Source organism: Triturus cristatus, chromosome 11 (assembly GCF_964204655.1).
Source record: "Triturus cristatus chromosome 11, aTriCri1.1, whole genome shotgun sequence".
Classification (NCBI taxonomy): Eukaryota; Metazoa; Chordata; class Amphibia; order Caudata; family Salamandridae; genus Triturus; species Triturus cristatus.
Window position 1 is genome coordinate 961,906,252 of NC_140594.1, and position 6,000 is coordinate 961,912,251.

Here is a 6,000-nt window from a genome sequence, read left to right on the forward strand (position 1 = left end):
TTTGCCAGCAAGGAAAAATTGGGAATCCAATGCCTACAGTATGAAGTAATGCCCAAGAAAGCACGCACTTCTCTCTGTGTTCTTGGCACACTCAACTGTGCAATGGCTTGAATTCTTTCTGGGGTCAGTTTCCTTCCCTCCTTTGATAAGAGATGACCTAAGTAGGTCACTTCTTGTCGACAATATTGCAGCTTTGAGAGAGACACTTTGTGATGAAAGGCATACAAATGACGCAACAATGACAAGGTAGCGTTTTTGCAAATCTTTTCAGTATCCGCGGCGATTAGTAAATCGTCAACATACTGAATAAGGATAGCACCACTGGGTAAAACCAGTGCATCAAGCTGCGCTTTTAAAGCCTGACTGTATATTGATGGACTTTCACAGTAGCCCTGTGGAGCGCGTTTAAAGCGGAAGCTGCGACCTCCTAAACTGAAGCCAAAAATGTCTCTGCTCTCTTCTGCAATTGGGATGCTAAAGAAAGCATTCTTCAGATCGATCACTGAGAACCATGCAGCGGAGGCTGGAATCATGGTTAACAAGGCAGTTATATCAGGGACAACTGGAAACTGTGGCACAACAATCTTATTAACCTCTCTAAGATCAATCACAAATCTGTAAACAAGTGGCTGTGAAGGGTCCGTTCGTTTTAAGACAGGTAAAACAGGACTATTGCAAACGTTGCCTCTTGTCTCTTCAATGACATCCTTTTTAATCAAATCACTGACAATTGCTAACAATGCTTTCTGACCTTCATTGGAGATCTTGTACTGGGGAATACGTGGCAATCTGACATTGGCTTTTAAAGTGACCACGTATGGCGGTATTTCCAAAAGACCCACATCATTGGGACCAGTAGCCCAAAGGACATCCGGAAGGGATGACAATTCAGGTGGCATTGCATTTTTAGACAAATACATCGGGGAAATCACTTTCTTGCCTAATGTTAGTTGTACTCCTGAGGGAGAACAATATAGCGTTGCATGCAATCTTTTTAGCAAATCTAATCCTAGCAGATTTTCACCACAACCTGTCGTTAGGATGAGGGGTGCTTTTAGCTCACAAGGTCCAACAGAAAGTGACATAGGACTAGAAATCGGGTTCCTAACTGGGGCGCCAGAAAAACCTACTGAAACATTCATTTCGCCAGACAAAGGCGCGCCAGGGAGTTTTGAATGCATGATTGAACTCTTTGCAGCACCAGTATCCAGCAGAAAGGGCTCCGTTACATTTGCTGTAGTTACTTTAACATAAGGTCCGCTCTGATCCACTGGCACTGAAACAACTCCCTCTCTCTGTCTACGGCTGTCCTAGTAATCATTATCTTCTACATTGTCATCTTCTGCATAATAATCATTATTGTAGTACTGAGCTGTATTACCAGTCGCGTTGGCTTGCTGATCAAAGCTATTTATGGTATTTTGAGGCGGAAGAGGACGCGCGTTCTGGGGAACATTTCCACGCCCTCTGCCTCTAGGAGCTTGCTGACCAACTCTACCTCTTGCGCCATACGCATTACTGTTACGCTGCATTAATTTAGGGCATCTATATTTAAAATGACCTTCCTCTTTGCAATATGAACATTGGTTGGGACCTACAGGGATTCGTGGTTGATAATACCCATTCATTTGCTGATTATTCCGAAATTGTTGGGGTTGCTGATAGATACCTTGGGTTTGCCTATAGTTATTCTGTCCTCCACGTGGTGGATAGGCCTGCTGCAAGAGGACCTTTGTTTTCAGTTCTTTCATTTTCTTATCTGTTCTATCTTTCTCATCTTTGTCTCTATTCTCATAATACTGTGCAGTAGCCACTATTTGCGCTGAAGAGGAAACAGCCCAGGAACTTGCTGAGTCTTTTAATTTCTTAGACAACTCGGGAAGTAGATTCTGCACAAATTTATCAATGAATAACCGTTGGCCACCTTCAGTGCTCATGTCTTGACCACTGTGGTCGATAAACATTTCTTCAAACCTTGTAAAGAAATCGGACACTGTCTCATCTTTCTTCTGCTTGCATGCGGATAGTTTATCCCAATTTACGCGCATCGCGGGCATTAAAGTTTTCATATATGTAGTAATTCTGCCAGGGAGTTCTGCTACCAGAGGCTCAGGTTTTGCACCACCAACTTGTCTAGTGTCTGCGACAATAATATTAGCCCATGTAGCACCTAGTTCTGCATCGTGATCTACATTACGAATTGACCCCCACAAAGGCTGTGGAACAACATTTCCAAACAACATATCAATGTCAGCTAGATTCATGATACATGATCCTGCAGTTTGTGATAACTCCTTATAATATCCTGCAGGGTTTTTACGGGGGTCAGGCAATGTCTGCTTGAGCGCTAACACCTCAGATCGCTTCCATGGGACATGCACCCAAACACGCTGAAAATGAGCTGGCATAGCAGCAATACCATTAGCGGCATCAGCCGCAACAGCTTCCTTCCATACCGGAGGGACTTCTCTCATAGGGTATTGTCGCGCTTTTACCTTTCTCCCCACAGGGAAATCTTGTTCAAACAACGACTGTTGACAATCATCATTCCTCAAGGATAATAAGATCGCAACTGCTCTATTTACATCGGGGCCCACAATCGTACCTTTTCCAAAATCGAATCTCACTCGACACAACTCCTGCGGGTTTGGATCTCTACCATGATCATCCAATTGCTCACAGAGGATTTCACACATTTTCTCGAACACATACCTCTGTTTCGGGGCATCCCATTGGTGAAAAACGTCAACAACTGACTCCACATCATAGAGTGAAGAAAAAATAATCCACCTACGCGCCATATGATCTAATGTCTTTTTCTCTTCAGGATCAGGCAGCTGACTGCGCAATTGCTTACGTTGTAAACCAGGGGTCGCACTAGATGACCCAAAGAGAGGCGACATCAAACTAGTAACTACATTAGCTAGACGTTGTCGCGCTGAAGGAGAAGTTGAGGCGAAAACGAGGGGATAGACAGAGGGAAGAAAAGCGGGTGCAGATACAGGTACCTGGGTAGTGTAAGAAGGAGCGCCAGGGGAAGCCGCTGGCGTGCTAGGCAAAGTCGCAGGAAGCGCGGGGGTAACAGGTAACAAAACTGGCGGCCCTTGAGAGGGCTGCACTGCAGGGATAGGAGCCAGCTGTGGAGGAGCTGGCGGTTGTGGGAAGGCTTGCGGCATATTTACTGGATGCTGCACATTTACAAGCTGTGGAGGTGCTGTGGCATTTTGCGCATATGGGGGTGACGAACTTAGCAAATGGGACATTAGGGAATCTTTCTCATTCTCTTTTGTCTCATCTTGCACAAGGGGTGACAAAACAGGGTAACATTTATCAATCCCTAGTTTGCGCTGTCTATGCAATTGCTCATTCATTTGTTCCTCCTCATTATCTTTAAATTGCACAGCTGCTTGCATAACTGACATACCTCTTTCTCTCTTATTCCTTTTCGCTAGCTTAATTTCCTTCTGTTTGGCTTCCTTTCGCCATAGGCGGAAAGAATCAAACATCGCCGGCCGGGCTTTCTTTTTAAACAATTTAACTTCCAAATTATCTAAGATATCTGTATCGAAACTACCATTCTGGGGCCATTTTAAAACACCGTCCTTTCTGGTGTATCGGATCCATATTTCATTATATGCAATGGGACCCACGCCATGTTTTACATAAAGCTCATAAGTTGGAGTTCCAATTGGAGGAACCGGGCATGAATCCTCTAACTGGAAATCCCTTCCACAACCCAAACAAAATAATCTTCCAAATACACTAGCACCAGGCATCTTCGCTCACTAGTCTAGTTCCAAACTTCAAAGGATTATCGATTACGATAGTCTTGTGAATACACGAGTCCTCTGGCTTTGGTGTTTGCAAACTCCAAATCAAAATAATCCCGAAGGATACCAAATTCAAACTGGGAGACGCTCCACTTATACTTAACTGAATATCGATGATCAATGGCGTCACCAGAAGACTCTCTCGATTGTTTTGCTCTACCAAAATCGTCAAGGGTCCAAAACAGGGCGATTAATCAGGGCAGCAGTCCTTCGTAGCCGTCGGGATGCGGAGAACCTCGCAGAAAAGACTTTCGGACCACGTCGACATGCAGGGGTCGATGAAGTGGCGGCCTTCCTCCAGAATTTCCACACGAAGCTCCTCACGAACCTCTGGCTTGGACCGGTACCGCTGAAATCGCGCCGAGTTGGGCGCCAACTGAAGTACTGGGAATTTTAAGCCCAGCGGTGCAGGGGAACACACCCTATGACTTCGGGTTCTTCCTGTTTCAGACCTACAGAAACACAGAGTCTTCTGGGTGAAGTCAAAGATCAGTTTATTGGCTGCAGACCAATTACAGGTATCCTAGAAGTACAACAGCGTGTATGTTCTCAGGAGACTGCTACAAGTTACAGAAACGGGCTTCTCCTTAAATACAAAATATCATGCTTCAGGCACACATTCCTTGGTTTATGGCATGGTCATTCATATGTATACATTTCAAACGAAAAGGCAGAGTCATGATGACCATCCCACATTCCAGTTAAGCCAGCCCACAATTATTTACCCAGCAAGGCTCAGATCCCACATCAGATATCAATAGGCCCCAATAAACACGAGCATCTCCTGTTTGGAAAACAAGCCATAAAACAGGAACAGTCAGGTGTGAAAGAGATTAGCTGGAGGCTCGTGTAGGATGAAAAGGCTTTATGGTGTGTCAAGCCCTGATGCTAATCACAGGTGGCCGTAGGACGGGGAGCTCGTGGGACCGGACTGACCTGGGGCAGCGGAGCCAAGCTGCCCAGGTCACAGAAAAGTCAAAGGAGGGCACATGTGCTCTAAAGGCCCGTATTTGCTCGTAATATGTAGCCTATGTGAGGGCAACCATAAGATGGCCACCGCTCTAAGATGGAACCCACGTAGTGATGTATAATAACGTATACACAGTGCATTCATAGCTAAAACGTTACACAAAGCACTTGTACATACCGCATTGACCATTCGCGGTTCACTAATACCGGGATAGACAGGGGTAGGGCCCTGCCTCCTACGCGGTCCCAAATTTCAAAGTACGACATCAGGGAGTGTCTTCCCTGCCTCCTTTTCATATTTTAGAAATCGGGTTAAAAGTAATTCATTTCTGATCCGTGCGTGCACCGTGCGCGCATGCATGCGAGCACCGTGCGCGCACGGCAAGTCATGTGATTACGAAACAACACTTTTCATTGGTTCATAGTAGTGTCTGTTCCAGAATCTTCAAACACCACACCCACTCCCCTCACTATTTCTTCTTATTTCCTGGGACAAGGAGCTGAACAGCTACTCTAGTAAAATCTTACTTGAAAATGGCAGAACAGCAGTCTACTTCAGGGAGTGAGGAGGAGACCTTTGTGGTACCACCAAGGAAAACCAAACAAAAAGACTCTTTCATCTGGAAATTCTTCACCTTTCCAGAGGGCCAAAAGAAGGTCAATGCACCGAAGGTGACATGCACTATTTGTGGAAGTGTCTTATCCAGAGGAGATCCCATGAAGAAATACTCGTTTAGTATTTATTCCATGCTGAGACACTTCAAGACAGTGCATCCTGTACCTTATGCTCGAGAGACAACTAGAGCCCTAAGAGACAACCCTCCACCTGCTCAGCCGAGCACATCATCTGTGGCCGCAGATTCTCCGTGTACCAGGACACTGGACATCCACCCACTTTTCCAGAAGGTGCACATACATTGTAATGTGTGCAATGCTGTTCTTTGCTACGGTGAGACCAGTATTTACTTGATCGAAAACAAAATACAGCAGCACACATGCTCCAGCCCATAATTGTTTTCATTTATTATTTTTGTTCCTGTTGAACAGTTTTTCATTACCAGTTTTTTTTGGTGCTCTAAAAAAATCAAAAAAAATACAAAATTGTTAAAAAACTAAAGAAAAAATACAAAACAAAAAAGACAAAAAAAACAGTTCTTTTCAGAACTCACTTCACTTCTCCAAGAAGAGCTATATTCCTAAT